The sequence below is a fragment of the Myotis nattereri genome (assembly GCF_964212035.1).
Source record: "Myotis nattereri genome assembly, chromosome: X".
Lineage (NCBI taxonomy): Eukaryota > Metazoa > Chordata > Mammalia > Chiroptera > Vespertilionidae > Myotis > Myotis nattereri.
The window spans coordinates 74,431,261-74,450,906 of record NC_138078.1 but is presented as its reverse complement, the minus strand read 5'-3'; positions in this window follow the sequence as shown (position 1 = coordinate 74,450,906).

Sequence of the window (19,646 nt, the reverse complement as noted above, 5' to 3'; positions counted from 1 at the left end):
TAGTGCTTATGTTTTCAAGTGAAGCCTAATTTCTCTGGCTTGTTTGGTATGACTCACTTAAAATCCTTCTGTTTCCAGAACATACTTGTAAGAAAACTCACTTATTGTGGTAAAACTCTTAAAATACGCAATAAGAGTTTCCAGAAACGATTGGAAACTTGGAAGATACACTTGATATAAAAGTGAATAGATTCTTACTACATTTCCTGCCATTTTTAATCACAGACATTACCAGTGGGAAGCCGTGAAATGACCAGAAAACTGATAAAATTTACAACTCCGGGGACTTTAGGGAGCGTTTTCACTTGAATTTTCTTTCAAATATTAGGAATTCTTGTTTATACGGCTTAAAATTTCTGTAGAAAGCCTCTAAGTGAGGACTATTCTGCTTATGTTTACAATTGAGGCCGAATTATTCTGGCCTCTTTTGTATGACTCAGGTGAAATCCTTTCGGTTCTAGTACAGACTTGTAAGAACACTCTCTAATTGTGGTAATACTCTTAAAATATGCAATTAGAGTTTCCAGAAAGGATTAAAAACTTGGAAGATACACTTGAAATAAAAGTAAATAGATTCTTACTACATTTCCTGCCGTTTTTAATCACAGACATTACCTGTGTGAAGCCGTGAAAGGACCAGAAAACTGATAATATTTACAACTCCGGGGACTTTAGGGAGCGTTTTCACTGGAATTTGCTTTAAAACATTAGGAATTCTTGTTTATAGAGCTTAAAATTTGTGTAGAAAGCCTTTAAGTGAGGACTATACTGCTTATGTTTACAATTGAGGGGGAATTTTTCTGGCGTCTTTGGTATGACTCAGGGGAAATCCTTATGGTCCCAGTACATACTTGTAAGAACACTAATTGTGGTAAATCTTTAAAATACGCAATTAGAGTTTCCAGAAATGATTAAAAACTTGGAAGATACACTTGAAATAAAAGTAAATGGATTCTTACTACATTTCCTGCCGTTTTTAATCAAAGACATTACCAGTGGAAAGCCGTGAAATGACCAGAAAACCGATAATATTTACAACTCCGGGCACTTGAGGGAGCGTTTTCACTTGAATTTGCTTTCAAATATTAGGAATTCTTGATTATACAGGTCAAAATTTGTGTAGAAAGGCTGTAAGTGAGGACTATACTCCTTATGTTTTCAATTGAGGCCGAATGAGTCTGGCGTCTTTTGTATTACTCAGGTGAAATCCTTATGGTTCCAGTACATACTTGTAAGAACACTCACAAATTGTGGTAAAACTCTTAAAATACGCAATTAGAGTTTCCAGAAACGATTGGAAACTTGGAAGATACACTTGATATAAAAGTGAATAGATTCTTACTACATTTCCTGCCATTTTTAATCACAGACATTACCAGTGGGAAGCCGTGAAATGACCATAAAACTGATAATGTTTACAACTCCGGGGACTTTAGGGAGCGTTTTCACCTGACTTTTCTTTCAAATATTAGGAATTCTTGTTTATAAGGCTTAAAATTTCTGTAGAAAGCCTCTAAGTGAGGAATATAGTGCTTATGTTTTCAAGTGAAGCCTAATTTCTCTGGCTTGTTTTGTATGACTCACTTAAAATCCTTCTGTTTCCAGAACATACTTGTAAGAAAACTCACTTATTGTGGTAAAACTCTTAAAATACGCAATAAGAGTTTCCAGAAACGATTGGAAACTTGGAAGATACACTTGATATAAAAGTGAATAGATTCTTACTACATTTCCTGCCATTTTTAATCACAGACATTACCAGTGGGAAGCCGTGAAATGACCAGAAAACTGATAAAATTTACAACTCCGGGGACTTTAGGGAGCGTTTTCACTTGAATTTTCTTTCAAATATTAGGAATTCTTGTTTATACGGCTTAAAATTTCTGTAGAAAGCCTCTAAGTGAGGACTATACTGCTTATGTTTTCAAGTGAAGCCTAATTTCTCTGGCGTGTTTTGTATGACTCACTTAAAATCCTTCTGTTTCCAGTACATACTTGTAAGAAAACTCACTTATTGTGGTAAAACTCTTAAAATACGCAATTAGAGTTTCCAGAAACGATTGGAAACTTGGAAGATACACTTGAAATAAAAGTAAATGGATTCTTACTACATTTCCTGCCGTTTTTAATCAAAGACATTACCAGTGGAAAGCCGTGAAATGACCAGAAAACTGATAATATTTACAACTCCGGGCACTTTAGGGAGCGTTTTCACTTGAATTTGCTTTCAAATATTAGGAATTCTTGTTTATACAGCTTCAAATTGGTGTAGAAAGCCTGTAAGTGAGGACTATTCTGCTTATGTTTACAATTGAGGCCGAATTATTCTGGCCTCTTTTGTATGACTCAGGTGAAATCCTTTCGGTTCTAGTACAGACTTGTAAGAACACTCTCTAATTGTGGTAATACTCTTAAAATACGCAATTAGAGTTTCCAGAAAGGATTAAAAACTTGGAAGATACACTTGAAATAAAAGTAAATAGATTCTGACTACATTTCCTGCCGTTTTTAATCACAGACATTACCTGTGGGAAGCCGTGAAAGGACCAGAAAACTGATAATATTTACAACTCCGGGGACTTTAGGGAGCGTTTTCACTGGAATTTGCTTTAAAACATTAGGAATTCTTGTTTATAGAGCTTAAAATTTGTGTAGAAAGCCTTTAAGTGAGGACTATACTGCTTATGTTTACAATTGAGGGGGAATTTTTCTGGCGTCTTTGGTATGACTCAGGGGAAATCCGTATGGTCCCAGTACATACTTGTAAGAACACTAATTGTGGTAAATCTTTAAAATACGCAATTAGAGTTTCCAGAAATGATTAAAAACTTGGAAGATACACTTGAAATAAAAGTAAATGGATTCTTACTACATTTCCTGCCGTTTTTAATCAAAGACATTACCAGTGGAAAGCCGTGAAATGACCAGAAAACCGATAATATTTACAACTCCGGGCACTTTAGGGAGCGTTTTCACTTGAATTTGCTTTCAAATATTAGGAATTCTTGATTATACAGGTCAAAATTTGTGTAGAAAGGCTGTAAGTGAGGACTATACTCCTTATGTTTACAATTGAGGCCGAATGAGTCTGGCGTCTTTTGTATTACTCAGGTGAAATCCTTATGGTTCCAGTACATACTTGTAAGAACACTCACAAATTGTGGTAAAACTCTTAAAATACGCAATTAGAGTTTCCAGAAACGATTGGAAACTTGGAAGATACACTTGATATAAAAGTGAATAGATTCTTACTACATTTCCTGCCATTTTTAATCACAGACATTACCAGTGGGAAGCCGTGAAATGACCAGAAAACTGATAATATTTACAACTCCGGGGACTTTAGGGAGCGTTTTCACCTGAATTTTCTTTCAAATATTAGGAATTCTTGTTTATACGGCTTAAAATTTCTGTAGAAAGCCTCTAAGTGAGGAATATACTGCTTATGTTTTCAAGTGAAGCCTAATTTCTCTGGCGTGTTTTGTATGACTCACTTAAAATCCTTCTGTTTCCAGAACATACTTGTAAGAAAACTCACTTATTGTGGTAAAACTCTTAAAATACGCAATAAGAGTTTCCAGAAACGATTGGAAACTTGGAAGATACACTTGATATAAAAGTGAATAGATTCTTACTACATTTCCTGCCATTTTTAATCACAGACATTACCAGTGGAAAGCCGTGAAATGACCAGAAAACTGACAAAATTTACAACTCCGGGCACGTTAGGGAGCGTTTTCACTTGAATTTGCTTTCAAATATTTGGAATTATTGTTTATACAGCTTCAAATTGGTGTAGAAAGCCTGTAAGTGAGGACTATTCTGCTTATGTTTACAATTGAGGCCGAATTATTCTGGCCTCTTTTGTATGACTAAGGTGAAATCCTTTCGGTTCTAGTACAGACTTGTAAGAACACTCTCTAATTGTGGTAATACTCTTAAAATACGCAATTACAGTTTCCAGAAAGGATTAAAAACTTGGAAGATACACTTGAAATAAAAGTAAATAGATTCTTACTACATTTCCTGCCGTTTGTAATCCCAGACATTACCAGTGGAAAGCCGTGAAATGACCAGAAAACTGATAATATTTACAACTCCGGGCACTTTAGGGAGCGTTTTCACTTGAATTTGCTTTCAAATATTAGGAATTCTTGATTAAACAGGTCAACTATGTGTAGAGAGGCTGTAAGTGAGGACTATACTCCTTATGTTTACAATTGAGGACGAATGATTCTGGCGTCTTTTGTATTACTCAGGTGAAATCCTTATGGTTCCAGTACATAGTTGTAAGAACAATCACAAATTGTGGTAAAACTCTTAAAATACGCAATTAGAGTTTCAGAAACGATTGGAAACTTGGAAGATACACTTGATATAAAAGTGAATAGATTCTTACTACATTTCCTGCCATTTTTAATCACAGACATTACCAGTGGGAAGCCGTGAAATGACCAGAAAACTGATAAAATTTACAACTCCGGGGACTTTAGGGAGCGTTTTCACTGGAATTTGCGTTCAAATATTAGGAATTCTTGTTTATACGGCTTAACATTTCTGTAGAAAGCCTCTAAGTGAGGACTATTCTGCTTATGTTTACAATTGAGGCCGAATTATTCTGGCCTCTTTTGTATGACTCAGGTGAAATCCTTTCGGTTCTAGTACAGACTTGTAAGAACACTCTCTAATTGTGGTAATACTCTTAAAATACGCAATTAGAGTTTCCAGAAAGGATTAAAAACTTGGAAGATACACTTGAAATAAAAGTAAATAGATTCTTACTACATTTCCTGCCGTTTTTAATCACAGACATTACCTGTGGGAAGCCGTGAAAGGACCAGAAAACTGATAATATTTACAACTCCGGGGACTTTAGGGAGCGTTTTCACTTGAATTTTCTTTCAAATATTAGGAATTCTTGTTTATACGGCTTAAAATTTCTGTAGAAAGCCTCTAAGTGAGGACTATACTGCTTATGTTTTCAAGTGAAGCCTAATTTCTCTGGCGTGTTTTGTATGACTCACTTAAAATCCTTCTGTTTCCAGTACATACTTGCAAGAAAACTCACTTATTGTGGTAAAACTCTTAAAATACACAATTACAGTTTCCAGAAACGATTGGAAACTTGGAAGATACACTTGATATAAAAGTGAATAGATTCTTACTACATTTCCTGCCATTTTTAATCACAGACATTACCAGTGGGAAGCCGTGAAATGACCAGAAAACTGATAATATTTACAACTCTGGGGACTTTAGGGAGCGTTTTCACCTGACTTTTCTTTCAAATATTAGGAATTCTTGTTTATACGGCTTAAAATTTGTGTAGGAAGCCTCTAAGTGAGGAATATACTGCTTATGTTTTCAAGTGAAGCCTAATTTCTCTGGCGTGTTTTGTATGACTCACTTAAAATCCTTCTGTTTCCAGAACATACTTCTAAGAAAACTCACTTATTGTGGTAAAACTCTTAAAATACGCAATAAGAGTTTCCAGAAACGATTGGAAACTTGGAAGATACACTTGATATAAAAGTGAATAGATTCTTACTACATTTCCTGCCATTTTTAATCACAGACATTACCAGTGGGAAGCCGTGAAATGACCAGAAAACTGACAAAATTTACAACTCCGGGGACTTTAGGGAGCGTTTTCACTTGAATTTTCTTTCAAATATTAGGAATTCTTGTTTATACGGCTTAAAATTTCTGTAGAAAGCCTCTAAGTGAGGACTATACTGCTTATGTTTTCAAGTGAAGCCTAATTTCTCTGGCGTGTTTTGTATGACTCACTTAAAATCCTTCTGTTTCCAGTACATACTTGTAAGAAAACTCACTTATTGTGGTAAAACTCTTAAAATACGCAATTAGAGTTTCCAGAAACGATTGGAAACTTGGAAGATACACTTGAAATAAAAGTAAATGGATTCTTACTACATTTCCTCCCGTTTTTAATCAAAGACATTACCAGTGGAAAGCCGTGAAATGACCAGAAAACTGATAATATTTACAACTCCGGGCACTTTAGGGAGCGTTTTCACTTGAATTTGCTTTCAAATATTAGGAATTCTTGTTTATACAGCTTCAAATTGGTGTAGAAAGCCTGTAAGTGAGGACTATTCTGCTTATGTTTACAATTGAGGCCGAATTATTCTGGCCTCTTTTGTATGACTCAGGTGAAATCCTTTCGGTTCTAGTACAGACTTGTAAGAACACTCTCTAATTGTGGTAATACTCTTAAAATACGCAATTAGAGTTTCCAGAAAGGATTAAAAACTGGGAAGATACACTTGAAATAAAAGTAAATAGATTCTTACTACATTTCCTGCCGTTTGTAATCACAGACATTACCAGTGGAAAGCCGTGAAATGACCAGAAAACTGATAATATTTACAACTCCGGGCACTTTAGGGAGCGTTTTCACTTGAATTTGCTTTCAAATATTAGGAATTCTTGATTATACAGGTCAACTATGTGTAGAGAGGCTGTAAGTGAGGACTATACTCCTTATGTTTACAATTGAGGCCGAATGATTCTGGCGTCTTTTGTATTACTCAGGTGAAATCCTTATGGTTCCAGTACATAGTTGTAAGAACAATCACAAATTGTGGTAAAACTCTTAAAATACGCAATTAGAGTTTCCAGAAACGATTGGAAACTTGGAAGATACACTTGATATAAAAGTGAATAGATTCTTACTACATTTCCTGCCATTTTTAATCACAGACATTACCAGTGGGAAGCCGTGAAATGACCAGAAAACTGATAAAATTTACAACTCCGGGGACTTTAGGGAGCGTTTTCACTGGAATTTGCGTTCAAATATTAGGAATTCTTGTTTATACGGCTTAAAATTTCTGTAGAAAGCCTCTAAGTGAGGACTATTCTGCTTATGTTTACAATTGAGGCCGAATTATTCTGGCCTCTTTTGTATGACTCAGGTGAAATCCTTTCGGTTCTAGTACAGACTTGTAAGAACACTCTCTAATTGTGGTAATACTCTTAAAATACGCAATTAGAGTTTCCAGAAAGGATTAAAAACTTGGAAGATACACTTGAAATAAAAGTAAATAGATTCTTACTACATTTCCTGCCGTTTGTAATCACAGACATTACCAGTGGAAAGCCGTGAAATGACCAGAAAACTGATAATATTTACAACTCCGGGCACTTTAGGGAGCGTTTTCACTTGAATTTGCTTTCAAATATTAGGAATTCTTGATTATACAGGTCAACTATGTGTAGAGAGGCTGTAAGTGAGGACTATACTCCTTATGTTTACAATTGAGGACGAATGATTCTGGCGTCTTTTGTATTACTCAGGTGAAATCCTTATGGTTCCAGTACATAGTTGTAAGAACAATCACAAATTGTGGTAAAACTCTTAAAATACGCAATTAGAGTTTCCAGAAACGATTGGAAACTTGGAAGATACACTTGATATAAAAGTGAATAGATTCTTACTACATTTCCTGCCATTTTTAATCACAGACATTACCAGTGGGAAGCCGTGAAATGACCAGAAAACTGATAAAATTTACAACTCCGGGGACTTTAGGGAGCGTTTTCACTGGAATTTGCGTTCAAATATTAGGAATTCTTGTTTATACGGCTTAAAATTTCTGTAGAAAGCCTCTAAGTGAGGACTATTCTGCTTATGTTTACAATTGAGGCCGAATTATTCTGGCCTCTTTTGTATGACTCAGGTGAAATCCTTTCGGTTCTAGTACAGACTTGTAAGAACACTCTCTAATTGTGGTAATACTCTTAAAATATGCAATTAGAGTTTCCAGAAAGGATTAAAAACTTGGAAGATACACTTGAAATAAAAGTAAATAGATTCTTACTACATTTCCTGCCGTTTTTAATCACAGACATTACCTGTGTGAAGCCGTGAAAGGACCAGAAAACTGATAATATTTACAACTCCGGGGACTTTAGGGAGCGTTTTCACTGGAATTTGCTTTAAAACATTAGGAATTCTTGTTTATAGAGCTTAAAATTTGTGTAGAAAGCCTTTAAGTGAGGACTATACTGCTTATGTTTACAATTGAGGGGGAATTTTTCTGGCGTCTTTGGTATGACTCAGGGGAAATCCTTATGGTCCCAGTACATACTTGTAAGAACACTAATTGTGGTAAATCTTTAAAATACGCAATTAGAGTTTCCAGAAATGATTAAAAACTTGGAAGATACACTTGAAATAAAAGTAAATGGATTCTTACTACATTTCCTGCCGTTTTTAATCAAAGACATTACCAGTGGAAAGCCGTGAAATGACCAGAAAACCGATAATATTTACAACTCCGGGCACTTGAGGGAGCGTTTTCACTTGAATTTGCTTTCAAATATTAGGAATTCTTGATTATACAGGTCAAAATTTGTGTAGAAAGGCTGTAAGTGAGGACTATACTCCTTATGTTTTCAATTGAGGCCGAATGAGTCTGGCGTCTTTTGTATTACTCAGGTGAAATCCTTATGGTTCCAGTACATACTTGTAAGAACACTCACAAATTGTGGTAAAACTCTTAAAATACGCAATTAGAGTTTCCAGAAACGATTGGAAACTTGGAAGATACACTTGATATAAAAGTGAATAGATTCTTACTACATTTCCTGCCATTTTTAATCACAGACATTACCAGTGGGAAGCCGTGAAATGACCATAAAACTGATAATGTTTACAACTCCGGGGACTTTAGGGAGCGTTTTCACCTGACTTTTCTTTCAAATATTAGGAATTCTTGTTTATAAGGCTTAAAATTTCTGTAGAAAGCCTCTAAGTGAGGAATATAGTGCTTATGTTTTCAAGTGAAGCCTAATTTCTCTGGCTTGTTTTGTATGACTCACTTAAAATCCTTCTGTTTCCAGAACATACTTGTAAGAAAACTCACTTATTGTGGTAAAACTCTTAAAATACGCAATAAGAGTTTCCAGAAACGATTGGAAACTTGGAAGATACACTTGATATAAAAGTGAATAGATTCTTACTACATTTCCTGCCATTTTTAATCACAGACATTACCAGTGGGAAGCCGTGAAATGACCTGAAAACTGATAAAATTTACAACTCCGGGGACTTTAGGGAGCGTTTTCACTTGAATTTTCTTTCAAATATTAGGAATTCTTGTTTATACGGCTTAAAATTTCTGTAGAAAGCCTCTAAGTGAGGACTATACTGCTTATGTTTTCAAGTGAAGCCTAATTTCTCTGGCGTGTTTTGTATGACTCACTTAAAATCCTTCTGTTTCCAGTACATACTTGTAAGAAAACTCACTTATTGTGGTAAAACTCTTAAAATACGCAATTAGAGTTTCCAGAAACGATTGGAAACTTGGAAGATACACTTGAAATAAAAGTAAATGGATTCTTACTACATTTCCTGCCGTTTTTAATCAAAGACATTACCAGTGGAAAGCCGTGAAATGACCAGAAAACTGATAATATTTACAACTCCGGGCACTTTAGGGAGCGTTTTCACTTGAATTTGCTTTCAAATATTAGGAATTCTTGTTTATACAGCTTCAAATTGGTGTAGAAAGCCTGTAAGTGAGGACTATTCTGCTTATGTTTACAATTGAGGCCGAATTATTCTGGCCTCTTTTGTATGACTCAGGTGAAATCCTTTCGGTTCTAGTACAGACTTGTAAGAACACTCTCTAATTGTGGTAATACTCTTAAAATACGCAATTAGAGTTTCCAGAAAGGATTAAAAACTTGGAAGATACACTTGAAATAAAAGTAAATAGATTCTGACTACATTTCCTGCCGTTTGTAATCACAGACATTACCTGTGGGAAGCCGTGAAAGGACCAGAAAACTGATAATATTTACAACTCCGGGGACTTTAGGGAGCGTTTTCACTGGAATTTGCTTTAAAACATTAGGAATTCTTGTTTATAGAGCTTAAAATTTGTGTAGAAAGCCTTTAAGTGAGGACTATACTGCTTATGTTTACAATTGAGGGGGAATTTTTCTGGCGTCTTTGGTATGACTCAGGGGAAATCCGTATGGTCCCAGTACATACTTGTAAGAACACTAATTGTGGTAAATCTTTAAAATACGCAATTAGAGTTTCCAGAAATGATTAAAAACTTGGAAGATACACTTGAAATAAAAGTAAATGGATTCTTACTACATTTCCTGCCGTTTTTAATCAAAGACATTACCAGTGGAAAGCCGTGAAATGACCAGAAAACCGATAATATTTACAACTCCGGGCACTTTAGGGAGCGTTTTCACTTGAATTTGCTTTCAAATATTAGGAATTCTTGATTATACAGGTCAAAATTTGTGTAGAAAGGCTGTAAGTGAGGACTATACTCCTTATGTTTACAATTGAGGCCGAATGAGTCTGGCGTCTTTTGTATTACTCAGGTGAAATCCTTATGGTTCCAGTACATACTTGTAAGAACACTCACAAATTGTGGTAAAACTCTTAAAATACGCAATTAGAGTTTCCAGAAACGATTGGAAACTTGGAAGATACACTTGATATAAAAGTGAATAGATTCTTACTACATTTCCTGCCATTTTTAATCACAGACATTACCAGTGGGAAGCCGTGAAATGACCAGAAAACTGATAATATTTACAACTCCGGGGACTTTAGGGAGCGTTTTCACCTGAATTTTCTTTCAAATATTAGGAATTCTTGTTTATACGGCTTAAAATTTCTGTAGAAAGCCTCTAAGTGAGGAATATACTGCTTATGTTTTCAAGTGAAGCCTAATTTCTCTGGCGTGTTTTGTATGACTCACTTAAAATCCTTCTGTTTCCAGAACATACTTGTAAGAAAACTCACTTATTGTGGTAAAACTCTTAAAATACGCAATAAGAGTTTCCAGAAACGATTGGAAACTTGGAAGATACACTTGATATAAAAGTGAATAGATTCTTACTACATTTCCTGCCGTTTGTAATCCCAGACATTACCAGTGGAAAGCCGTGAAATGACCAGAAAACTGATAATATTTACAACTCCGGGCACTTTAGGGAGCGTTTTCACTTGAATTTGCTTTCAAATATTAGGAATTCTTGATTAAACAGGTCAACTATGTGTAGAGAGGCTGTAAGTGAGGACTATACTCCTTATGTTTACAATTGAGGACGAATGATTCTGGTGTCTTTTGTATTACTCAGGTGAAATCCTTATGGTTCCAGTACATAGTTGTAAGAACAATCACAAATTGTGGTAAAACTCTTAAAATACGCAATTAGAGTTTCAGAAACGATTGGAAACTTGGAAGATACACTTGATATAAAAGTGAATAGATTCTTACTACATTTCCTGCCATTTTTAATCACAGACATTACCAGTGGGAAGCCGTGAAATGACCAGAAAACTGATAAAATTTACAACTCCGGGGACTTTAGGGAGCGTTTTCACTGGAATTTGCGTTCAAATATTAGGAATTCTTGTTTATACGGCTTAACATTTCTGTAGAAAGCCTCTAAGTGAGGACTATTCTGCTTATGTTTACAATTGACGCCGAATTATTCTGGCCTCTTTTGTATGACTCAGGTGAAATCCTTTCGGTTCTAGTACAGACTTGTAAGAACACTCTCTAATTGTGGTAATACTCTTAAAATACGCAATTAGAGTTTCCAGAAAGGATTAAAAACTTGGAAGATACACTTGAAATAAAAGTAAATAGATTCTTACTACATTTCCTGCCGTTTTTAATCACAGACATTACCTGTGGGAAGCCGTGAAAGGACCAGAAAACTGATAATATTTACAACTCCGGGGACTTTAGGGAGCGTTTTCACTGGAATTTGCTTTAAAACATTAGGAATTCTTGTTTATAGAGCTTAAAATTTGTGTAGAAAGCCTTGAAGTGAGGACTATACTGCTTATGTTTACAATTGAGGGGGAATTTTTCTGGCGTCTTTGGTATGACTCAGGGGCAATCCGTATGGTCCCAGTACATACTTGTAAGAACACTAATTGTGGTAAATCTTTAAAATACGCAATTAGAGTTTCCAAAAATGATTAAAAACTTGGAAGATACACTTGAAATAAAAGTAAATGGATTCTTACTACATTTCCTGCCGTTTTTAATCAAAGACATTACCTGTGGAAAGCCGTGAAATGACCAGAAAACCGATAATATTTACAACTCCGAGCACTTTAGGGAGCGTTTTCACTTGAATTTGCTTTCAAATATTAGGAATTCTTGATTATACAGGTCAAAATTTGTGTAGAAAGGCTGTAAGTGAGGACTATACTCCTTATGTTTACAATTGAGGCCGAATGAGTCTGGCGTCTTTTGTATTATTCTTTTGTGAAATCCTTATGGTTCCAGTACATACTTGTAAGAACACTCACAAATTGTGGTAAAACTCTTAAAATACGCAATTAGAGTTTCCAGAAACGATTGGAAACTTGGAAGATACACTTGATATAAAAGTGAATAGATTCTTACTACATTTCCTGCCATTTTTAATCACAGACATTACCAGTGGGAAGCCGTGAAATGACCAGAAAACTGATAATATTTACAACTCCGGGGACTTTAGGGAGCGTTTTCACTTGAATTTTCTTTCAAATATTAGGAATTCTTGTTTATACGGCTTAAAATTTCTGTAGAAAGCCTCTAAGTGAGGACTATACTGCTTATGTTTTCAAGTGAAGCCTAATTTCTCTGGCGTGTTTTGTATGACTCACTTAAAATCCTTCTGTTTCCAGTACATACTTGTAAGAAAACTCACTTATTGTGGTAAAACTCTTAAAATACGCAATTAGAGTTTCCAGAAACGATTGGAAACTTGGAAGATACACTTGATATAAAAGTGAATAGATTCTTACTACATTTCCTGCCATTTTTAATCACAGACATTACCAGTGGGAAGCCGTGAAATGACCAGAAAACTGATAATATTTACAACTCCGGGGACTTTAGGGAGCGTTTTCACCTGACTTTTCTTTCAAATATTAGGAATTCTTGTTTATACGGCTTAAAATTTGTGTAGGAAGCCTCTAAGTGAGGAATATACTGCTTATGTTTTCAAGTGAAGCCTAATTTCTCTGGCGTGTTTTGTATGACTCACTTAAAATCCTTCTGTTTCCAGAACATACTTGTAAGAAAACTCACTTATTGTGGTAAAACTCTTAAAATACGCAATAAGAGTTTCCAGAAACGATTGGAAACTTGGAAGATACACTTGATATAAAAGTGAATAGATTCTTACTACATTTCCTGCCATTTTTAATCACAGACATTACCAGTGGGAAGCCGTGAAATGACCAGAAAACTGACAAAATTTACAACTCCGGGGACTTTAGGGAGCGTTTTCACTTGAATTTTCTTTCAAATATTAGGAATTCTTGTTTATACGGCTTAAAATTTCTGTAGAAAGCCTCTAAGTGAGGACTATACTGCTTATGTTTTCAAGTGAAGCCTAATTTCTCTGGCGTGTTTTGTATGACTCACTTAAAATCCTTCTGTTTCCAGTACATACTTGTAAGAAAACTCACTTATTGTGGTAAAACTCTTAAAATACGCAATTAGAGTTTCCAGAAACGATTGGAAACTTGGAAGATACACTTGAAATAAAAGTAAATGGATTCTTACTACATTTCCTCCCGTTTTTAATCAAAGACATTACCAGTGGAAAGCCGTGAAATGACCAGAAAACTGATAATATTTACAACTCCGGGCACTTTAGGGAGCGTTTTCACTTGAATTTGCTTTCAAATATTAGGAATTCTTGTTTATACAGCTTAAAATTGGTGTAGAAAGCCTGTAAGTGAGGACTATTCTGCTTATGTTTACAATTGAGGCCGAATTATTCTGGCCTCTTTTGTATGACTCAGGTGAAATCCTTTCGGTTCTAGTACAGACTTGTAAGAACACTCTCTAATTGTGGTAATACTCTTAAAATACGCAATTAGAGTTTCCAGAAAGGATTAAAAACTTGGAAGATACACTTGAAATAAAAGTAAATAGATTCTTACTACATTTCCTGCCGTTTGTAATCACAGACATTACCAGTGGAAAGCCGTGAAATGACCAGAAAACTGATAATATTTACAACTCCGGGCACTTTAGGGAGCGTTTTCACTTGAATTTGCTTTCAAATATTAGGAATTCTTGATTATACAGGTCAACTATGTGTAGAGAGGCTGTAAGTGAGGACTATACTCCTTATGTTTACAATTGAGGACGAATGATTCTGGCGTCTTTTGTATTACTCAGGTGAAATCCTTATGGTTCCAGTACATAGTTGTAAGAACAATCACAAATTGTGGTAAAACTCTTAAAATACGCAATTAGAGTTTCCAGAAACGATTGGAAACTTGGAAGATACACTTGATATAAAAGTGAATAGATTCTTACTACATTTCCTGCCATTTTTAATCACAGACATTACCAGTGGGAAGCCGTGAAATGACCAGAAAACTGATAAAATTTACAACTCCGGGGACTTTAGGGAGCGTTTTCACTGGAATTTGCGTTCAAATATTAGGAATTCTTGTTTATACGGCTTAAAATTTCTGTAGAAAGCCTCTAAGTGAGGACTATTCTGCTTATGTTTACAATTGAGGGGGAATTTTTCTGGCGTCTTTGGTATGACTCAGGGGAAATCCTTATGGACCCAGTACATACTTGTAAGAACACTAATTGTGGTAAATCTTTAAAATACGCAATTAGAGTTTCCAGAAATGATTAAAAACTTGGAAGATACACTTGAAATAAAAGTAAATGGATTCTTACTACATTTCCTGCCGTTTTTAATCAAAGACATTACCAGTGGAAAGCCGTGAAATGACCAGAAAACCGATAATATTTACAACTCCGGGCACTTGAGGGAGCGTTTTCACTTGAATTTGCTTTCAAATATTAGGAATTCTTGATTATACAGGTCAAAATTTGTGTAGAAAGGCTGTAAGTGAGGACTATACTCCTTATGTTTTCAATTGAGGCCGAATGAGTCTGGCGTCTTTTGTATTACTCAGGTGAAATCCTTATGGTTCCAGTACATACTTGTAAGAACACTCACAAATTGTGGTAAAACTCTTAAAATACGCAATTAGAGTTTCCAGAAACGATTGGAAACTTGGAAGATACACTTGATATAAAAGTGAATAGATTCTTACTACATTTCCTGCCATTTTTAATCACAGACATTACCAGTGGGAAGCCGTGAAATGACCATAAAACTGATAATGTTTACAACTCCGGGGACTTTAGGGAGCGTTTTCACCTGACTTTTCTTTCAAATATTAGGAATTCTTGTTTATAAGGCTTAAAATTTCTGTAGAAAGCCTCTAAGTGAGGAATATAGTGCTTATGTTTTCAAGTGAAGCCTAATTTCTCTGGCTTGTTTTGTATGACTCACTTAAAATCCTTCTGTTTCCAGAACATACTTGTAAGAAAACTCACTTATTGTGGTAAAACTCTTAAAATACGCAATAAGAGTTTCCAGAAACGATTGGAAACTTGGAAGATACACTTGATATAAAAGTGAATAGATTCTTACTACATTTCCTGCCATTTTTAATCACAGACATTACCAGTGGGAAGCCGTGAAATGACCAGAAAACTGATAAAATTTACAACTCCGGGGACTTTAGGGAGCGTTTTCACTTGAATTTTCTTTCAAATATTAAGAATTCTTGTTTATACGGCTTAAAATTTCTGTAGAAAGCCTCTAAGTGAGGACTATACTGCTTATGTTTTCAAGTGAAGCCTAATTTCTCTGGCGTGTTTTGTATGACTCACTTAAAATCCTTCTGTTTCCAGTACATACTTGTAAGAAAACTCACTTATTGTGGTAAAACTCTTAAAATACGCAATTAGAGTTTCCAGAAACGATTGGAAACTTGGAAGATACACTTGAAATAAAAGTAAATGGATTCTTACTACATTTCCTGCCGTTTTTAATCAAAGACATTACCAGTGGAAAGCCGTGAAATGACCAGAAAACTGATAATATTTACAACTCCGGGCACTTTAGGGAGCGTTTTCACTTGAATTTGCTTTCAAATATTAGGAATTCTTGTTTATACAGCTTCAAATTGGTGTAGAAAGCCTGTAAGTGAGGACTATTCTGCTTATGTTTACAATTGAGGCCGAATTATTCTGGCCTCTTTTGTATGACTCAGGTGAAATCCTTTCGGTTCTAGTACAGACTTGTAAGAACACTCTCTAATTGTGGTAATACTCTTAAAATACGCAATTAGAGTTTCCAGAAAGGATTAAAAACTTGGAAGATACACTTGAAATAAAAGTAAATAGATTCTGACTACATTTCCTGCCGTTTTTAATCACAGACATTACCTGTGGGAAGCCGTGAAAGGACCAGAAAACTGATAATATTTACAACTCCGGGGACTTTAGGGAGCGTTTTCACTGGAATTTGCTTTAAAACATTAGGAATTCTTGTTTATAGAGCTTAAAATTTGTGTAGAAAGCCTTTAAGTGAGGACTATACTGCTTATGTTTACAATTGAGGGGGAATTTTTCTGGCGTCTTTGGTATGACTCAGGGGAAATCCGTATGGTCCCAGTACATACTTGTAAGAACACTAATTGTGGTAAATCTTTAAAATACGCAATTAGAGTTTCCAGAAATGATTAAAAACTTGGAAGATACACTTGAAATAAAAGTAAATGGATTCTTACTACATTTCCTGCCGTTTTTAATCAAAGACATTACCAGTGGAAAGCCGTGAAATGACCAGAAAACCGATAATATTTACAACTCCGGGCACTTTAGGGAGCGTTTTCACTTGAATTTGCTTTCAAATATTAGGAATTCTTGATTATACAGGTCAAAATTTGTGTAGAAAGGCTGTAAGTGAGGACTATACTCCTTATGTTTACAATTGAGGCCGAATGAGTCTGGCGTCTTTTGTATTACTCAGGTGAAATCCTTATGGTTCCAGTACATACTTGTAAGAACACTCACAAATTGTGGTAAAACTCTTAAAATACGCAATTAGAGTTTCCAGAAACGATTGGAAACTTGGAAGATACACTTGATATAAAAGTGAATAGATTCTTACTACATTTCCTGCCATTTTTAATCACAGACATTACCAGTGGGAAGCCGTGAAATGACCAGAAAACTGATAATATTTACAACTCCGGGGACTTTAGGGAGCGTTTTCACCTGAATTTTCTTTCAAATATTAGGAATTCTTGTTTATACGGCTTAAAATTTCTGTAGAAAGCCTCTAAGTGAGGAATATACTGCTTATGTTTTCAAGTGAAGCCTAATTTCTCTGGTGTGTTTTGTATGACTCACTTAAAATCCTTCTGTTTCCAGAACATACTTGTAAGAAAACTCACTTATTGTGGTAAAACTCTTAAAATACGCAATAAGAGTTTCCAGAAACGATTGGAAACTTGGAAGATACACTTGATATAAAAGTGAATAGATTCTTACTACATTTCCTGCCATTTTTAATCACAGACATTACCAGTGGAAAGCCGTGAAATGACCAGAAAACTGATAATATTTACAACTCCGGGCACGTTAGGGAGCGTTTTCACTTGAATTTGCTTTCAAATATTTGGAATTATTGTTTATACAGCTTCAAATTGGTGTAGAAAGCCTGTAAGTGAGGACTATTCTGCTTATGTTTACAATTGAGGCCGAATTATTCTGGCCTCTTTTGTATGACTAAGGTGAAATCCTTTCGGTTCTAGTACAGACTTGTAAGAACACTCTCTAATTGTGGTAATACTCTTAAAATACGCAATTACAGTTTCCAGAAAGGATTAAAAACTTGGAAGATACACTTGAAATAAAAGTAAATAGATTCTTACTACATTTCCTGCCGTTTGTAATCCCAGACATTACCAGTGGAAAGCCGTGAAATGACCAGAAAACTGATAATATTTACAACTCCGGGCACTTTAGGGAGCGTTTTCACTTGAATTTGCTTTCAAATATTAGGAATTCTTGATTAAACAGGTCAACTATGTGTAGAGAGGCTGTAAGTGAGGACTATACTCCTTATGTTTACAATTGAGGACGAATGATTCTGGTGTCTTTTGTATTACTCAGGTGAAATCCTTATGGTTCCAGTACATAGTTGTAAGAACAATCACAAATTGTGGTAAAACTCTTAAAATACGCAATTAGAGTTTCAGAAACGATTGGAAACTTGGAAGATACACTTGATATAAAAGTGAATAGATTCTTACTACATTTCCTGCCATTTTTAATCACAGACATTACCAGTGGGAAGCCGTGAAATGACCAGAAAACTGATAAAATTTACAACTCCGGGGACTTTAGGGAGCGTTTTCACTGGAATTTGCGTTCAAATATTAGGAATTCTTGTTTATACGGCTTAACATTTCTGTAGAAAGCCTCTAAGTGAGGACTATTCTGCTTATGTTTACCATTGACGCCGAATTATTCTGGCCTCTTTTGTATGACTCAGGTGAAATCCTTTCGGTTCTAGTACAGACTTGTAAGAACACTCTCTAATTGTGGTAATACTCTTAAAATACGCAATTAGAGTTTCCAGAAAGGATTAAAAACTTGGAAGATACACTTGAAATAAAAGTAAATAGATTCTTACTACATTTCCTGCCGTTTTTAATCACAGACATTACCTGTGGGAAGCCGTGAAAGGACCAGAAAACTGATAATATTTACAACTCCGGGGACTTTAGGGAGCGTTTTCACTGGAATTTGCTTTAAAACATTAGGAATTCTTGTTTATAGAGCTTAAAATTTGTGTAGAAAGCCTTGAAGTGAGGACTATACTGCTTATGTTTACAATTGAGGGGGAATTTTTCTGGCGTCTTTGGTATGACTCAGGGGCAATCCGTATGGTCCCAGTACATACTTGTAAGAACACTAATTGTGGTAAATCTTTAAAATACGCAATTAGAGTTTCCAAAAATGATTAAAAACTTGGAAGATACACTTGAAATAAAAGTAAATGGATTCTTACTACATTTCCTGCCGTTTTTAATCAAAGACATTACCAGTGGAAAGCCGTGAAATTCCCAGAAAACCGATAATATTTACAACTCCGAGCACTTTAGGGAGCGTTTTCACTTGAATTTGCTTTCAAATATTAGGAATTCTTGATTATACAGGTCAAAATTTGTGTAGAAAGGCTGTAAGTGAGGACTATACTCCTTATGTTTACAATTGAGGCCGAATGAGTCTGGCGTCTTTTGTATTATTCTTTTGTGAAATCCTTATGGTTCCAGTACATACTTGTAAGAACACTCACAAATTGTGGTAAAACTCTTAAAATACGCAATTAGAGTTTCCAGAAACGATTGGAAACTTGGAAGATACACTTGATATAAAAGTGAATAGATTCTTACTACATTTCCTGCCATTTTTAATCACAGACATTACCAGTGGGAAGCCGTGAAATGACCAGAAAACTGATAATATTTACAACTCCGGGGACTTTAGGGAGCGTTTTCACTTGAATTTTCTTTCAAATATTAGGAATTCTTGTTTATACGGCTTAAAATTTCTGTAGAAAGCCTCTAAGTGAGGACTATACTGCTTATGTTTTCAAGTGAAGCCTAATTTCTCTGGCGTGTTTTGTATGACTCACTTAAAATCCTTCTGTTTCCAGTACATACTTGTAAGAAAACTCACTTATTGTGGTAAAACTCTTAAAATACGCAATTAGAGTTTCCAGAAACGATTGGAAAC